The 19,458-nt window shown below is 46.5% G+C and overlaps 1 long non-coding RNA gene across 1 annotated transcript in view; it reads right to left on the reverse strand.

Moving 5' to 3' along the window:
* The window catches only part of LOC146784307 (uncharacterized), a 69,472-nt gene extending 50,741 nt beyond the window's left edge, over positions 1–18,731 (reverse strand). Inside the window, exon 1 of the long non-coding RNA XR_014970869.1 lies at positions 18,551–18,731. This is a non-coding gene — a long non-coding RNA (uncharacterized LOC146784307). The remainder of the gene's footprint in view (positions 1–18,550) is intronic.
* Positions 18,732–19,458: the final 727 nt, after the last annotated feature.

Here is a 19,458-nt window from a genome sequence, read left to right on the forward strand (position 1 = left end):
GCTAGAAGTGGCCGGCTACAGGTGTAATTGTAATTGCATTTATATAGTTCTTACTACCCCTGACGAGGCGTTGAAGCGCTTTTTTAGCAAGCAGCATTCTACTCCGGGACAGATGCTCCAGAAAGGTGTGTGGAATTTCTCCATCCATCATTGGCCTATGGGGTGAAGACAAAACAGTGAATAGGGATTGGAGTTTTTAGCAAGAAAACCAGATTGGCCTCTAGAACGAACTGGAATTTCAGGATAATGTCCAAGAGTATATGGATATGGCAGAAGGCCCGGAAGCTTACTTGAACACTGGGTGGTCCCACAGGTAGCACTCTGAGGGTGGGCATGAGAGCGCAGGGAATGAATCATGCTACGACATGTGGTCTCAAATCTTATGCTTGACCAATTCATAAACAGAGCCTTCGTTTACAAACGGAATAACAGAACTAAGCAAGCAAAAAAGGGCCCAATGTACTAAACTTTAGCAGTCACAAACTCTCCAGTTCACTAAACCATGGAGGTTGCTGTGAGAAGTTGGCCTGGTATATGCTGTCCACTAATTAAAGTGGGCACCTTGCACCAGTCCAAAGGACCCTTTTGATGTATGAGGTCAAAGATAACCTTTAGAAAGCTATCATAGCGTCGCTGTGGAGACCAGCATTCAGGCTTAATCTTGAAGGAATGTAAAGCAGCTTGTTTTACCAGAATATTACCTCCTATATTGACTAAATGAAAGGAGAACCACACAGGAGTTATATAAAAAGATGTATGTATTAATATACCACTCTCCACTACGCTCTACACGAGGATAGAACACAAAGCACACAATACAAGATCACCAGAACAGTTGTAAGTAGCACGAAACTCAGTGGGCTCCACGGGGAGACCAAACCATATACTAAAATAGTAGCATAAAAAATCACGACTTGGATCAAGACACAGTCTAGAGGACGTAGAATCGTTGGGACCCCAAGGAACCACCCAAGGTGAGTAGATCGGGACCCCACGGAGGACGGGTGCAGTGTGCAAACATGACCATGGGCTCCGTAAAATTCTATGGGAAAGTCGTGGTTACAGTTTTAAAATTTAAGGACCCTTCTAGAAGGAATTCAAGCAAAACCTTTGGAACTTAAGAGGTTGGAGAGCCACCCCACCCGTGGATACTGTAGTACCTGAGTTACCTATCCCAGAGGAGGAGGGTGCATAGGTCTGGAGTGGTGCGGGAACCGTCGTCGTTCTCAGTGGAGGGCTGTGAAGAAGTACTGCTGCCGTTAAGGTGAAGAGGGTCCGGAGGAATCCAAGCCTGGATTCACGAAGGAAGAAACCTGAAAGTGGAGGGGACAGAGTCTGGGTCACTTCAGGGTGACCAGGAGCTCAGTAGATGAATGCCCACCGATGTCGGGTGCTTCAGGGGCAAAGAAGGGATGCTTGACTCTGCAGCCACGAGGACCAGGAGACATTGAGGACGACCAGGAGCTGGAGGTGAACTGACCTACAAAGGATGTCGAGTGCTGAGGGGTCGGTATCTGGTGGGAGCACCAACAAGCCTTGGCAAAAGCAACCCAAGCAGGAAGGTCAAGCAGGTTACGGTGTGGATCAGCAAGGTCCAGGAGACTCACCAAGCAATGAGGAGTCAGGGCACATCTGGAGCAACCAGGAAAGCCCAACAGAAATCAAGATGACCCTCAGAGGGACCCATAGGCCAAAGGACCAGAAGTCACGAGGGGACCAAGAGCAAGATTGCAAAGTACCAGCCCAAGGAGCAATCGGTGTGAGGAGGCCAGAGTTCTTTGGTGCAAATGCTGCTCTGTGTCAGGACTACACGGATTTCAGTGCACAAGCTCAGGAATCACCAATAAGCATTTTTTTTGAAAATTCTTTTTATTGGCATTTAATATTATGAGCATACATACATCACTTGTCGTAAAAATGGGTACTTTACATTAGCGGGCAAATAGACCAACATCAATATAGAGAGTACGTACGTGTCTTGTTCCGTGTGGAAGTGGTCTGTATGATTACCGAGCATTGCCTGTATAGAAAACTGGGGAGGAGAACCAAACTGGGGGATGCCATGGAGTTCTGAGTGACTAGTTCTAGGCTGTGTCCCAAGTCTGCCATTGCCCGTTCGGCTATATAGCTGCCAACCATCTAGGGGGGGTGGGTGTGTGCACAGTCCAGGAAGAGGAGCCGTGGGGTGTATCAGGTGAGTAGAGGGGGGAACTCAGCCGGCCCGGGGGTGCTGCGGGGGGATGCTGGGGGGGGATCCCCCGCCACGAAGACCCGGACCGCGGGAGGCGGTGCGGCGTTGGGGGTATTCATGTCGGCTACCAGTGTTGTTGGGGTCTGGGATTGTCTGAATTGGTGTAGTAGGAGCGCCCACTCTAAAGAGATTGGGGTTTTACGGGTACCCTTAGCCTCCTCCTCTCGTATTGCGTCCTCCTCCGCAGCAGCCCATTTAAGAACCGCCCCTACCCAAGCTGCAAGCGGGGGACCAGTAGGGGACCGCCACTGCATTGCTATACAGCGTTTAGCCAATAGGTGGGCCAGGAAGACGAAGCGCATCGATACCTTGTGTCGTTTTAAATCACCAATAAGCATATGCAACTGCAACAGGAAACGGTGCACAGGGGATCGGGGTATACAGTCTCCACTAGGCATACTGGCCTCAAACTTGCTGAGAGGGTAGATCCACCTCAGGGACCTTTGAAAACCTACCTTCTGTGTTGCTAAAATCTTCTGAGTCCGCAGGAGCTCAGGAGCAGCAGACCGGTCAGTTGCGTTGCGGTGCCTGCAGTTGCAGGGGAGATTCTTCAGTTGTCCTTAGTGGACCACAGGTCCTGCACTGAGCTTGTATGAAGCAAGGGCACAGATAAAGCTTTGGATGGAGAGGGAGATGAAGTCAGACCCAGTCAAAGTCCAGCGAAGTCCAGAGAGTCCAGACGGTCGAAGGTCAGTGGTTTCTTCTTGTAGAATCTTGTCCACGTAAAATCCAAAGACTTACAGCCAGGTAAGCCCTTTTGTAACTAGGGGAGGGCCAGGACAAAGTGGTGGCTACACTCATGTCGTATGTCCAGTTTCGTGCCAGAGCAGGAGCCAATGGCTACCAGAACTGGTTTGAGCTGGACTAGGCACAGGGACACCAAATGTGCCCCAAGTGCAGACTTTCAGGCACTCTCAGAGTGCACCCACCCAGCTCCAATACACTAAATCCTGTCTGGGAGGTGGTCACACCTCCCTGTGACAGGATGCCTATTGTGATGCCTTCCTCTGCTCGAGCTTGGCTCAGCAGCAGGAGGGCAGAAATGTGTCTCTGGTCGGCAGCATCCATTTTGTACTGTCCGGGTCGAGAAGGCTGGCACCGGATAGACCAGTGACCCCCACAAAGCTTTCTCCTGAAGGGTGGAATCCTACCTCCCACACTGGTTACCGCTGTGGAGGTATGATTCCAATGTGTTTGATACCAAACACAATATGTTTCTATGAAGCCGTTTTCAAGATAGCACTTACTGCGAGGTTATAATGCACCTCTACCTATATGTCCGGCTGAGTCACAGACAACCCAAGAGAATGGTCTCCGAAGGCTGCAGAGGGGCTCTGCTCATGCAGGGGCACCCTCTCACAAGAAACCCAGCACCCTGCCTTCAAGATTGTTAAGACCTGCTATAAGGGTGACATAAGTTTTAAGTGTAGTGACCTACAGATATAGTGAACCTATATCTAACATAAGTGGTACAAGCACCATCTTACACAGGTTGCAGTAGCAGACCTGTAGTTCCATTTTGCATGGTCTCTCATGGGTGGCATAATACATGCTTCAGCCCATGGGAGGCCTCTGGGGTACCTATGCCTTGGGTACATGTGTACCATATACTAGGGACTTATAAGGGTACCCCGGTATCCAATCTGGAGTGTACCAAAGTACATGCATAACAATTTGAGGGAGAAAGCAGATAGACTGGGGTCCTGATTAGCAGGATCCCAGTCAGACTAGTCAAAAATAGTGAAACATCAAGCAAACAAGTGGGGGTAACCATAAGAAGCAGATCCTACTATCCTACAGTTGCAACCACTAAAAAATGTATTCTTATGTACTAAACCCCTAGAGTTAGGAAAGTTGATCAACTCCTTACATGGGTTTAGAAATGATTACAGATTCAGTATTTGGAAGGGATGTGTTTTAGGCGCCCCTTTCAAATACCAAAACAGTACTATATGTATAAATGGTTTGTGGGTGTAATTCTGGTTGTAAATCACTATTAAGTAAATGACTCAAAATTTGACGTGGTAACTAATGTGAAAAAAGGGAAGGGGTCACAGCAGGGGTCCCCTTCCCCATTGCAAATTGGGGTGGCAGCTTCATTGGGGAGTAGACAATAGTCCAAGGGACCACTGCCAACTCTAACTGAAGTTTTTCCAAATGGAAAACGTTTTTTTTGAGAAAGCAGCCCCGTTTTGGCCTGCTTCAGCTCCTTTAAAAAAAAAAACAACATACATTTTCAGTTTTGAAATGCAATCACAGGGGTAGTTGTTTGCTATTCAGTGCAAGGCACTTTGCGTATAATTGTAGCCAATTGAAGGGAGTCGCAAATTGCAACATGCCTAATTAGTATTTATTAAGCAGTTCATTCTGCAACCCCCTACACTTTGGTATTTTGCAAACTGAGCTATTAATATATAGGTCTGGTCATAACATATGATACTGGTTGCAAAAAGTAGACTCGCAGTTTGCAACTATTTGCTGCTGCTACTATCTTAGTACACCTTGCCCTTTATAGTTGCTTAACATTCACTTCCCATTAGTTATAATACATTTGACAAGATATGTTAGAAATTGGATTTTTGGTAGGCTAGGGCATGTGCCAAAGCAAGGGAGTTAAAATAACCCCTGCTCATCCCCTTGGTAGTTTGGCACGAACAGTCAGCCTTATCTTAGAGGCAGTGTGTAAAGCATTTGCATATAACCAACAGTAATACAGTGTAAGCACTACAAAAGGACACCACACCAGTTTAGAAAAATATCCAATATTTGTATATACTTAAGACAAGACCAAAAACTATTAAAAAATCCACAATACAGTACTTAAAAATCTTTGATTATCAAAATATGCTTGAAAAACAGTTCCTTGATGTCGATAGCTCCGTCCGGGGCTATCATGGCGTCATGGGCAAACAAATCCAAACAGTTCTGGCTGACCGCGGTGTTGCGGGCCAGCTACAGTGCCGGGAAGACCCGCAAACAGTACCTTTTAGAAATGCAGGGCGTCGGCGACCTCTTGTTGAGCTTCCAAAAGCACGGCGTCGGCAGGCGTTGGTTCCGGAGGTCGGTGCAGGAGTCGTCGGGGCCCTCGAAGTCACAAGCGTTGCAGAACGAACTCCTTTCTGTTGAAGTCAGGAGCGCTGGCGTCGGCAGGCATTGGGTGCTGCGGTGTGAAGTGCAGCGGTGCGGTTTGCGGTGCCCTCAGGTGGCGGTGCGAGCAGCGGCTCGGTGGTGGCCTCAGATGGCATCGTCAGTAAGACCAGGGTCGCGGTGCGATGTGAATGCGGTGCTCGTCGTGGTGCTGACAGGACGCAGTGCAATCATTGGCGTCGTCGTTGCTGGAGCGCTGTCGTCGGCTGACAAACTGGAGTCAATGGCACCGGAGTCTGTAGGCCAAGACTGCGGTGTGGAATGAGAGCGGTGTAACTTTACGAGCGGTGCCCTCGAACTACGGTGCAAGCAGCGGCGTCGATTTCGGCGCTGAGCGGCATCGTCGGGGATTCCAAGGTGTCGTCGTGAAGCGAGGTGGTGCCGAATGCGGGGGTCACAGGTCGCGTTGCGAGCAGCGGCTCAGTGGTGGCATCAGCAGGCGTCGTCGGTGAGACCAGGGTCACAGTGTGGTGTTGCAGCAGTGCCCTCTGTGGTGTCTTCAGGGCACAGTCGGCAGCTGCGTCGTAGACGTCATCGGGCGGCTTTTCTTCTGTTGCAGCACAAAACACACAGTTCCCAGTGCTGAGGGCAGAAGAGCTTGAAGTCTTTGCTGTTCCTGAGACTTCTTGAACAGGGGGCAAGCTCTACCCCAAGCGCTTGGAAAAACTCATGAAGTAGATTGCAGAAAGTTCAGTCCAGTCCTTTCACTGCCCAAGACAGAAGCAGCCACTGCAGGCCAACACATCAAAGCACACAACAAAGTGGTAGTTCCTCATCACAGCTTCTCCAGCTCTTCTTCTTGGCAGTCTTCTTGGGCAAAAGAGTTCTAAAATTCAGGGGGCTGGGCCCTAATATTTATATCCCAAAATCCTTTGATCTCTTGGGCAGAGAGTGTCTGTGCCCAGCCAGAACCAGTTCTGCCCTCTCTGGTGTGACATCCTGGCAGGAGGTGGAGACGGCATGGTCAGAGGCAGACCAGGCCCTTTGAGGTGCAAGGAAATCTCCTCCCCCTTCCCCAATTGCAGCCCAGGTCTATTCAGCCCTTTCCTGACCCAGCTAGACTATCTGGAGCCACTCCTGCTCCCCAGCCTTCTGTCGTCCAAAATCCAGACAGGCAATCCACATTCCAGCAGAGGCACACGGGATGACTGAGCAAGAAAATACCTATTTACTAAAAGTGGTATTTTCAAACACAGAATGTAAAAATCACCTTCACTAAAAGATGCATCTTTAGATTATGAGTTCAGGCACACTAAACTTTATTTTCCTACCCAATTCCCCGGGCCAGTTATGTTTATAAGATGTTATAAACAAACTCCCCATTCTGTCCTATAGGGAAACAGGTAGCCTTGCAATAGCGAAAAACGAAATTGGCCGTAATTCACTATCAGAACATGCCACACACACCAGGGCATGTCCTACCTTTCACATACACTGCACCCGGCCCACAGGGGTACCTTGGGCCTACCTTAGAGTAGCTGACATGTAAGAAAAGGTGAGGGACTGGCAAGTTTGTGCACTGGCCAAGTCGACATAGCAGTTACAAACTGCGCGCAGACGCCGCAATGGCGAGTCTGAGTTACCTTCTCAGGGCTACTCACGTGGGTGGCACAATCAGTGCTGCAGGCCCACTAGTAGCTTTTGATTCACAGGCCCTGGCACACTCAGCGCACTTTACTAGGGACTAGCAAGTAAATGAAATATCCAATCATGGAAACACCAATCCAGAACACAATTTACCACAGTAGCACTTGCACTTTACCACTGATCAGCAGTGAGAAAAGCACGCAGAAACACTACGCCAGCAAAAACAGAGTCAAAACCGGGAGGTCAGAAAGCAAAATCTCAGGGGAAACACGCCAAAAGATGCCAAGTCCAACAAGGCAAGTGCAAAATCTTTCCACAAATTTTGTTTTGTTTCAAAACATAGTGGTTTTTAGGAGAAAGATATTGAAAGTTTGGCTGTAAAGGTAGGGTGCATGTACTACCTCAGTGGTCTCCAACCTTTTATGCCATAAGAGCTACTTATGTTCAATGAAAATCATCATGACCTACGAATATTATTAGTGTCTTAATAGCAACCACATCAGACAAGATTACAAGAGTGGCCAGGATATGGAAGACTACCAGCAATGATTACCCTGGAGCAAGGAATCCCAGTAGGAATGTAAAAAGGCTGTGTCAATTTGGAATGACTCAATTGGGGAACACATATCAGCCATAGTTTCAAAAACCTTGGCACCAAGATAATAATTCTGATAATAAGTATCCCCAAAGGCTGCATGATTTATTACTCAAATAGCTTGAAATATTTTGAAAATTCAACAATTTTCCTACAAACATCAGCTCGTGAGTTATGAAAATACACACATTTTTGCCCCAAACACAGGCTTTCCGATGTTAGTATAAATGTATTAATTCAACCAAGCAAACGTTTCTAATTTAGTGGACATGGGACGTTATTACAGAACGTGCCCGTGGCACACAACCAGCATGTACGCCTGCTTTGCACGCCCCTGGGGCACGTTGGTATTTCAAAAGGAGCCGCAGACGCTTGTGCGGCCTCTTCTGTAATTCTGAAAGTGCTGGCGCACATGTAGCAGTAGCACTTTCTCAAGAAGGCATTCCCTCATTTGCATGAGGCTAATGCCCCATGCAAAGGAGGGAATCCGTTTGCCTCTGCGCCCGTGCCGTATTATAGACGCGGGCGCCGAGGCAAAGAAGCTGACAGAAGATGCACTGACAATGTACCACCTAAAAGATGGCGCACTGTCAGTGCGACCCTTGATGGCAGCCCTCTGGTGGGGGGAAAGTGGGTCCTATGGACCCCCCAAACATCCCTGGCAAGCAGGTGCAGTCACTCACTACACCATGCTGCAAGGGGATTTGAAATCCCTCGTTAAAGTGCAGGCTTGTTGCCGCCTGGAAAGAAAAACACGGAGCAGCTTTTGAACAGCTACTCCGTATTTCTCTTGAATGCACTGCAGAGGGCAGCACGAATTCACGGCTGCCCTGAAGAAAGCGTATTCTATATGATAGGGTGTACTTTTCCTGTTTGCACCTGGCGCACCTGCTTATAGGTGCGCAGTAGCACACTTAAACGTAGCTGGAGAGCTACCTGTAGCTCACGAGCTACTCGTGGCAGAAGCCTGTACTAGCTTCAATTGAATACTATGGCCCTAAAGGTTACCAGAGGTTCCCAGGTGATTTACTGTCGCCAGGGACATGAAGTCCCACACCTAAACTTTCATTTAATAAACTAGAGCATTCCGGGAGTAGAAGACCTCGTAACCTCAATTGAATTAGAGTTCTAGATTATAATGGTTCATTCTAGATTATAATAGTTCAAAGAAGGGAAAACAGGACTGGTATACAGAGTACCAAGTGACATAGGGCCATATGTAGGTAGCATCACATTTACCGATTCATAAATACCGAATTTTACCGATTCGGTATTTATGAATCGGTAAATGTGATGTAGGTAATAATTCGGTAAATTTTATCGAATCGGAAAAATTCGGTAATTATGAATCGGTATTTACCGATTCGGTAATGAGGCATACCTTCCCATTGATTCCTATGGGCCTGGAGGCCCATAGGAATCAATGGGAAGGTATGCCTCATTACCGATTCGGTAAATACCGATTCGGTAATGGGGGGAGCATATTCAAGGGTGGCAGGGTGTCACATTGACACCCTGTTGCACCCCTGAATCTTGCATGTGTGCACATGTGGCGCACATACATGCCCTAAGGGCATGTATGTCTGCCACATGGCACTCTTAAATCTGCAAAATATTACTTTTTGCAAGGTATTCGTTATTTATCACCAACCTGTATTTGGTGGTAAATAACGAATTCTTAATACTAATTTTCACTCTTTAGAGTGCTCCCTACATATGATTTCTGGATTCGGTATTTACCGAATCGGTATTTTACCGATTTCTTAATTTCCGATTCGGTAAATACCGAATCCAGAAAATCAGCCCCCTACATCGCAAATGCCTAAATACCGGTCGGTAACGGGATATTTACCGAATTTCGGCCGTTACCGACCGGTATTTGGCTTCCTACATGAGGCCCTTAATGTTATCTGATAACCTCTGATTTTTATAACTTGAAATGATTGGTGATAAAAGACACCTCCCATGCAGCCCAGCCAAGTTTTCTTGGTCCATGCGAGATGCGCTGCTCCAGTTCAGTTTTTCGTTATAATTCTGGGACGTGTTAGCTTGTTTTTTCGATTATAAAACAGGACCACCAGTCTCAGAAGTCCAAGGAAGAAACCTGGGCTGGAGCAGCACATCATGCATGGACCCGGGAAACGTGGCAGCTTTGCCCATGTGCCACTTATCCACTGTTGAGGTAAGGTAGGAATGCTTTGAGGTGTCATGTCACCCTCTGCTGTTACGGGCCAATTACAAATCGTGCTCAGAGGTGTCTTCATAGGATTTACCAACCTGCACAATTACGATTTTACCTCAAGTGAAATTACACCTGGTAAATTCTTCTTAGTTGGCATACAACGTGCAATTCACCACACCATCGCCCTTCTCACCACCCTCCTTGCCGTGCTGGTCCCAACCCAGTAAAAACCAGTCAGACGGTAGTTGGTCTTCACAGCGTAGTCTTTATTAATTTCAACATGATACCGCCAATCTCCATATTGGCTCACTCACTGTTAATTATAAATTGGAGAAATGGGTCGAAAATTAGGTGTGCAACTCGTCCACATATGATCACTCACTGTTAATCTCATGACCAACTTATTATTGCTTATTTAATACACCACAGCACGCCAAGAGGATATCAGGGTTATATACTTTACATCTCTACATTATTTGTATTTACATTTGACTCTCCACAGGCCCTTTGCCGCGTGTTGTGCCAGCAGGCCACAACCAAGATACCCTGCTCTCCTTTGTGCTGACCGCCCACCGGCCAACGGAGCCGCAGGTAGTTTCATCACTGCTGATAACTAGCCGGCTTCCTGGGTAGGGCCAGAGATTCCAGGGCCACCAGCAGGTCAGCCCCCTCTCCCGCCAGCCCGGAGCCCACAATGGACTGCGCGCCCTGTTCTGGGGCCAAGCAGCCGCCGTCAACCGGAGTCCCTGTCATTTCTCTTGTCCAGGACCCCGCCGCAGGGCGATGTGCTCCCATGCAGCCCAGCCAAGTTTTCTTGGTCCATGCGAGAGGCCCTGCTCCAGTTCAGTTTTTTTCGTTATAATTCTGGGACGTGTTGGCTTCTTTTTTCGATTATAAAACAGGACCACCAGTCTCAGAAGTCCAAGGAAGAAACCTGGGCTGGAGCAGCACATCATGCATGGACCCGGGAAACGTGGCAGCTCTGCCCATGTGCCACTTATCCACTGTTGAGGTAAGGTAGGAACGCTTTGATGTGTCATGTCACCCTCTGCTGTTACGGGCCAATTACAAGTCGTGCTCAGCGGTATCGTCATAGGATTTACCAACTTGCACGATTACGATTTTACCTCAAGTGAAATTACACCTGGTAAATTCTTCTTTCTTTCTGCTCACAAATTCCTCCCATTGGACGCATGTGGTATTTGTGAGCAGAAATGGGACCAGAATCTGGAAAAGACATGTGAAAAAGGGTCTGGAAATTGCATAACTTGCACGTTATGCCGCATTCTGGGCTGAAAATTCCAAATTGCCCTGTAGAGGGGTGAGAATATCAGCTGGAAACATTTCCGCACCCGGTATTATTATGCTCTTGTACTGGCCAACTTGGAATCGACTCTTTAACGGGGAAATCCAAGTTGAAAGTAAATCCTGTGGCACGTAATGCGTCTATTACTTACCAGTAATTGCATTACTCTGAGGCCTACTCTCGCTTATTTCCACTGCACAGGGGCCTCCCTGCCTAATGGAAATAAGAGAGAGGGACGAGGAGGGAATGTTCCTTCCCTTAAATCCTTCCCATGAAGATCTAAGCACTGTACTGTTAATCGTATTACACTTAGATTCAGCATTGTAAGGAAGTCAGGTTGGGAAACACCACAAAAGCGCCATAAATTAATAAAAAGAATGTGACCAAGGAGATTTTGGATCAGAATTAAAAAGCATTTTTAAGCCGCTCAACACCGAATGGGCAGGGAGAGAACAGAGGGTGACAGACGCTGTGGCTGCCAGCCAAGCCTGCAGCTGGCTCAGATCACATGCTTCACGTCACGTGACAGTGCAGTTATGCTGCAGAACCGCCTGCGCGGTGGAAACACAAAGGCGGGAGGACAGCAGCTCCTCTGTGAGAGGGAAAGTGCTGGTAATCCAGGCCCTGTGGGGTTGCCGGATTTTGAAAAGAAAAGAAAAGAACATTTCTTCAAACATAAAAGAAGGACTACAATTTTGTATCGACCCAGCGACATAGAAGTTCTTAACTAAAGGCATTCAGCAACAAAGAGAAAACGGATATTAAGACACTTAGAGGAAATTACAGCAACCTTTACACAAATATAATCTTGGTTAAAAAGGCTTTCTGCTAGTGGCTGCTAACTAATTTTGCCCTACAACACATGAAAACTTGCATTCCTCTGTGTTCAGTCAACACTCAAGTAACCAGATTCTGCTAAATGTACAGAATTTTCGCTGGACATATGTTGAAAAGACAGGACTGTCCGGGCAAATCAGATTGAGGGAATACTTTTAATAGGAGAGTGTCGGCACTTCTCAGAAACAAGCAGGTGCGCCGGTACAGGGTACCTGCTCTGCTATTTTCCCACTTCAAGCACTCCTGGTCATCCCAAGCCAGTTCAGCGTGGATGCCTGACGGAGCAGCAAGCCGCAGCTCACTGGTGCACAGCCACCATGGGTGAGCTGCTGCTACCTATGCTGTGGTCTCCTAGCTGTGGCCCTGCACAGCTGCTGGTGAGGAGGGCTGGAAAAGACAGAAGGCCCACCAGGCTCCCAGGGGCAATAAAAAAAAACCTCCTGAGTCCACTGTGAGGTTTACTCTTGCAGTTCTTAGCCCATCAGTGTTTCCTGGGCCGGGGCTGGCGCAGTAGCAAAGGGGCCCCCAGACTATGAGGGACCCACTGCACTTCAGTTAGGGCTGTCGTTTAGTACATGCCAGGCACATTGGAAATATGTTTCCTTCTTGCGTTAGGGTCCATGGCACCCTTGCTATGCCCCTGGGCAGTATCCTGTATAGGTTCTGCTGTTTACTACTGGTGTGCTCCTATTGGACATCTGAGGTGCTCATTTAGCTCCTGGCCCCCCACCCCCTACAAGTCTGTGAGGATGAGCAATTAAAAGGATAAACACAGTATATCACACTCAATAACATCAATGTGCAGTCAGTACTTTAATTTATTAAAATAAAATTACTATATTAATAGGTTAAGTAAACTAAAACATCTAGAACAAAGATATAAACAAAACTAGAAGGATCTATCTACAAGATTCTAGAGGTGATCCAAAACGTTACTATAGCTCCTTACCACAAAGCGTTCGATTTGCCATAGGGCTTGACTTTGTCGGCATAGTTATCTTGTGCTCAGTCAACTTAGAAACCAAATTAGGCCTGGTGTACACTGGCCTGGTTGCTGATTTTCACAGCACTCAGAAATTACCAAAGTCGACACAGACAAAAGACATCTTGAAAAGGATGTGAATACACATTTATTTGTACTTTAAAATTATTCACTGAGCCATTTCACATAGGGTATGTTATTCTAACTACATTTTGCCTCGTTTAACCTAATCAAATACAGGTACAACACAAATCTAGTCCTAAAGGGTGATGACAATGACATCATTTCTTCTATATGACAATATCATCCACTTACCGTATAAGGTGCTACGCAGTGCATTTAGTGATAATAATTCACGCGCACACATGCAGACTCACTTACACTTTTGAGATTGTGGTTTGTCAAATCATAGCAGCAGGGGCGGCTCCTCTGCAAAGGCGGAGAAGCGTCACCCTACTGGCTCAGAGCCAGCAGCTAAATAAAATAAAACGATAATTTATTATTGTTTTATTTTTAAGCAGCTGGCTCAGCCAGCGTCTGCAGGGAGGGGTGCAGCAGGGGCATGGATGGGGGATGAGGAGTCCTATGTGCACTCTCGAAGTGTGCATGTGTGTTTGGCCAGCTGTCCCAGGCTGGCCAAACACACATGCGCACTTAGGTTTCTCTAACCCGGCTGTATTGAACAGACTGGTTAGAGAAACAGCACAGACTCCCTGTGCCCGAGCGAGCGTCGTTTCAGTCCGCTCAGGCCAATCCCCGCTCTGCTCTCATAGCATGAGAGCCAGGGGCGTAACACAGGCCACCGCAGCCCCTACGGTGCGGGGGGCCCCCAAGCTCCAGGGGGCCCCCTCAGCACAGCACTCTGGCTGCAGAGCTCCTGTTTGAGCCTGGAGGGGACCCCTCCACGTGCCTTGCAGGGAGGCCCCCTCAAGTTTCGTTACGCCAGTGATGAGAGCAGCGCGGAGATTGGACAGGGAGTCCGATGCAGCCCAAGTGTCTGCTGGGACAAGGAAGAGGAGAGACCAGGCTCAACTTAAGGTAAATTCAATTTTTTCGCTTTTATTATTAAACTACTCCACTCCTGCGCTCCCTTTCAGCACCCCCCCACCCCCCCGTCGTCTCACCACCTTTTGTATGTGGCAGTCACCACTGCATAGCAGTGAATTATAAATAAAATCATAATTATTTACAAGTGGAGAACAAAATGTAAAATTACATGAATGGTTCATCGTGATCTGGGGAAAAACAAGAGTAAATATAAAGTTTTATAAAATGAAAGTGTAAAGTAAAAAATATGATATGGCAGTAAGGCTAGCTGACAAAGTGGTTTCAGGCACTGTGCTGAATTTTAAACGTTAGACTTAAATTTTGGCTTTCCAAATGACTCCTAGTAATATGTACGACTTACACATAAAATGGTAGCGGGGTATCACCATTGTAGAGAATGGAAATTGAAAGCTTCGTAGTACTGAGAGGTGGAACATGTCTGACCAAGGGCTGACCGTGACTTATGGACAAGGCATTTAAAGTACAAGAAGCAGCCATTTCCCCTTGCACTCTCAACCATTCCCTTGATGATGCTTTCAGTTTCTCCAGAATAGATTTTATTCGGAATATCAACTTCTGTTTCCAAAAGAGATGAAGAAAGACTTGTTCCAAATAGGCGTGGAATACTCCCTGATGGACTGCAGTATCTGAGATTGAGTTACATACAACTAACTCCAATTGACCAGGAATCCGAACTTCTGCCCAATTTGAAGCATCTGTTGTACATCCTTAGAGCCCTTCGAAAGACAGGAGCACAAACCAGCCAATTGTCTAGCTAGAAGAAAACCCTTAATACCTATAGGAAGTAATATACCCAAAAGAGAATCAAGACATTTTGTGAACTCTCTAGGAGCTGAAACTGATAATGGTGACCTAGAAAACAAAAATGAAAAGTGTTTTGGGATTCTGGATGCATCGGAATGTGGAGGTGAGAATGTTTTCGGCACAACAATCTGAGAAAATATCCTAGCTTGATCAGTGGAAGGATTGCTTGCTGTCTCGCCTTCTTGAATGGTGCATGGTGATTCTGAAAAGAAATTATCACTATGAATCTAAACTCAGAGTCACTGCCTTCACTCAAAATCTACCTATTCTTTTATGTCACATTTTACAGCATTTTAACCTTAGTTCTCATCTAACTGAGTCACCCATAGTATATGCCCAAGCTAGGCGCTCCCAATCAACAGCTTCAAAGCTCTAGAAAGGTTATGTTATGTTACTTGTGTTTGTATGGCGCACAACTCACCCTGGAGTTGATCTTTTCAGTCATCTCTGTGAAACGCTCGGCTGTCTCTCACATGAGTGTCGCCCAACCACACGAGACACATTTTCTGAAGCAAGTGTCAGTCTCTGCAATTTCATTTTTGAATAGTGTATTGTGGTGCGGTATGTATCAAATTAATATAAGCGCCCTGTAGGTTTCTACTGAAAGGATTGACAGCTGTGTTTGAATTGCAGAACCACTTTGCCTTTACTTTCAGCTGAAGCTATTCTTCTGCTAGAGATCTTCGGAGTTGGGTAAGGGATACAGGTGTAAGGTCTCTGACTTAACTCTGGTCCTTTGTTACTGCTCTGAATTGGGGGGGTAGTAAGAAAGGAGTCACTACTGATGTAGGTCCTGTGTTGTCTGTGCCATAGGATACAAGCTGCATGTCACTGTTGAGGCCCGAGAAGGCAGAAACAGGTCGTGGGTCACTTATTTGCCCGTTTAGAGCTGTGCAAGCATTATGCTCATCACCTTTTTCTGTTTCAAGTGACAACAACAGCCAATCCATAGTTCAGTGGGGGGACAGGCATGTCAGACATTTTTGTGTGGCCACTCTCAAATGATAATGCTACTGCAATATAGGCTAGCTTGAAACCAGTGGCACAGCAAGCACGGGACCCACGTCTGGGCATACCCATCCCACTTAAGGCAAACAGTGCTTCGGCAACAAATGATGGATGGAATGCTGAATTAATCAAACATTCACCCCCAGTCAAGAGACCCTCATGGAAACAGTCCAGCCCGAACTGCCAAGTCGGGTCCTCCCTGAATCGAAATACAAGCAACCCACGACCGGAGCAGGGTCAAGACTGATTTGCAAATGGCTGGGTCCAAACTGGGGTGGCATATTGAGCAAAAGAACAATGGATTTAACCCAGATCTCTTGACTGGGGGTGAATGTTAGATTCATCCAGAATTCCATCCATCATTTGTTACCACAGCACTCTAAACAAATATCATGCATTTCTCAACATAGTAGGAGCACCTGAGTCTAAATTAAAAATATAAATATCCCTAGGGAAAGAGAAAACAATGCACAACCGGTATCTAGCACTGTACCGTGCTACCGTGTTAGCTGCCTCGCCATTAATAAACAGGAAGGCATGATTCAAAATCTAGAAATAAATTTGCAGGACAAGTGGGGGGGTCCTTAAAGAAGCTCAGGCCATGGAGAATAAATGCCTCATCTGCCCCCCACTTCTTAAAGCCTTGTTGGTGAAGGCAAGTGAAAGGTAGAAGTGGGTTATGATCCTGGTGCTGTTTGCTCATCTTGGTGTTACCCTCCTACCCAGTAGGTTGAAAACCTACAAAGATGGAGAATTGTGGAACACAGCTTGCAGTATATAATGTAAGTGAGAACCAATCATACTCAAATGCAATTCAGCTAATTCAAGTATTCATGGGAGAAGAGAGATCTACATCCCACACACAATATATGTGCTACATCCATATAGCATAATTAACAAAATTAGTTTTCATTGTATAAACAAAAGGCCTTACACAGGGCTTTTGACACCTAAACATCATCACAGAGGAATATTCATAACATCAAGCGCATGGCCTTTATGTGCATCGTCAACAATTCTGGACACATTGAATCAAACTTTACTGCAAGTTTGGTCTTAAGGGTAGAAAACCATGGGAATGTTCCAACCATTTCCCCATACTTTCTTTTGCTTCCAGGGGCACCCCCGGCCCTCATATGTGGACCCCTCAAGGAATGCGCAGCGATCCATACTTTGGAGACACCCTTTAAACGTAGGGGTGGTGGGTGCTCGCCAAAACCTAGTGATGTCTTCTTTAGCCACCAACTGGCCCATTTGAAGCCCATATCTTATACTAGAGGAAGTATAGGACCCTATTTATGAGTACCGAATGGAGCTTTATGTGAGAGAGCTAGTAGACATTCTGCCCCCAAGGCAGAGGTTAAACGGCCAGTGTCACTGGACTACAATCAGGCTGTCACCACTGAAAGTCACGTCATAGCCAGGGTTGGGACGCTGCAACCACTCTCACACAGCAAGCCACGCTCACACACTTCGAGGCTCCCCTCTGTGGGCTTGCATGATTGTCAGGCTCACTGGAAGAACAAGCATTTGCAAAACAATAGGTCTCGCATTTATGTGAGTTTGAGCTATTGGCATTGTAAATGACAATGCCTTTTATTTCTGTTTTGGTTTTTAAGACATAAATAAAAGACATTGACATTTGCAATGCCAATAGCTTAAACTTGTGTAAATGTGAGACCTATTGCATTGCAAATGCTTGTTTTAGCTCTATTTGCGTGAAATTAGGAGAGACTTCAATGACATTAAACAGGTTCCCAAAAGGGCATTTTTACTCTGCCCCCAAAACGAACAACAAATTACTTTTGGACGGCAGCACCCATTTGAAACAATGCTACAGAAACAGGGAACCAATGGCTGTACAGGAGTTTCACCAATAAACAATAATCGAAAAAAATTCAAGCAAGTCACCAAAGGGAAAACAAAAAAAGCTAAGTATTTTTAACAAAAGCCTGCAACACTACAAAAATAATATTAGCATTGTCCAGAGTTAAGTGTCCCAAAATATTGACATGTTTAAATTTCCCAAGGATTACAAATATATTCATGAGAAAACAATCTTTTTTCAAAACGCTTCCTCAATGACCTTTTTTCCACAACATGCTGTAGAAGAAACACCTCCTGTCTCTCTCGTACCGTTTTTCTGCGCCACAAGCCCTCTGAAAAGAGAGACTAGGGGTCAGACAAGTGACGTGCAAGCACCACCAGACTTTAAGGTCCAAACTGCTAAAACATTCCCCAAAAAATTACATTTCAACCTACCGATCGAAACATATTTTATATAGGTACTGCTCGGAAGGGGCAGATATCGGTTCAAAGTGCCAATGCACAAGGGGAAAGTTTATTTCGTTCTGTGCCAGTGCATTCAGCGACATCAGGAGCTAGTTGGTGAACCCTAGAGTGTCTCCCGGATCAGCCTGGACATTGTGTGTCCCTAGGCAAAGACCACGCCTCTCTGCAGTCCTCAGAAAAGTTACTGCAAGTGGTCTGGAGTTTTAAACCCTTCTCACACCCTCTTTAAATGACACGTGAGTTGTTCTCACTAGAAAATCATCTCCAGAAACGGATAGTTTAGAAACGGAAACGTGTCTCCATGAAACGCAGGGCACCAAAAGGGATGAAAACATTTGCCTGCAATTGAGACACAGTAATTTTAAAAAAATCTAATGTAGAAAGGAAAAAAATGGCCAGCTTTTAAATTACGGAATATAAAAGAACTATGCATCAAGATTTGTAATGTTTCCCTGCAATACTGTGATTTAAAAATGAAAGCATAACTCTACCTGTCGGCCGGTCCTTGCAGTCTCATTGTATGCGGTGAGGGCTTCTGGCAGAACCCTCTGCCCTCAATGAGAGTGGTGTTACTCGGTACAGTGCTGGCACGGCGGGGGGGGGTCTGTGGTTCAGGAGCAAGGGGGCTACGAGAGATGTCAGTGTCTGGGCCTGTGCACAGCCCGACAGGGTATGAGGAGGTGTGATGACCCCTCTGTCCCACCTGCGATCCCTGGAGCCCCGCCCGAAACACGAGCTGAGCTGCAAGTCTCGACTTGTCCTCAGCACATGGCGCCCCGGGATCCTTTACATAGCGCCCTCCATTGCTCAACCGGTGGGCACCGGCAGCAGCTCGGGCAATGAGGGGCGAGAATGTGAGGCATGCAGCGGGGACGGGGGATGGGAGGAGGGTGCACCCAACGGTTGTGCAGCATCAAATTAAACTCAATAGGAGGAAAGCAGATGCTGTACACAATTAATAAACTAAACAACCCTAAAACTGTGGCCCAAAACAAAGCAGCTGTCATGCAATGGTGACTCGAGTGCCATGCTATGTGGGAAGTGCTCGGTGTCAGTGAAAAAACCAGCACCAGCAGGAAATTTATTAAATAAACCGTTTGGGACGCTACAGGCTGGACTCACCAGAGTGCTAGGTCCAAAACCTACTGGAGAATTTCCTCAGAGAGAATGTACTCCCACAACAAAAATCATTATTGTAAGAAGCATACCTCGGAGAAACCCGGGGAGTAGAGTAGAGAGCAAGGGCGCTCGTCCGCAAGTAGACCATCTGTGCTGCAGATTGAGCCATTAAAAACAATAAATGTTTAGCGCATCGAGCTAACAAGGTTCCTAGGCAGGCCAAAAGAAGAACTTAATACCCTACAAACAATATATGACGAACTGGTCTGCCCAGGGCATC

The sequence above is a fragment of the Triturus cristatus genome, chromosome 11 (genome assembly GCF_964204655.1).
Source record: "Triturus cristatus chromosome 11, aTriCri1.1, whole genome shotgun sequence".
Lineage (NCBI taxonomy): Eukaryota > Metazoa > Chordata > Amphibia > Caudata > Salamandridae > Triturus > Triturus cristatus.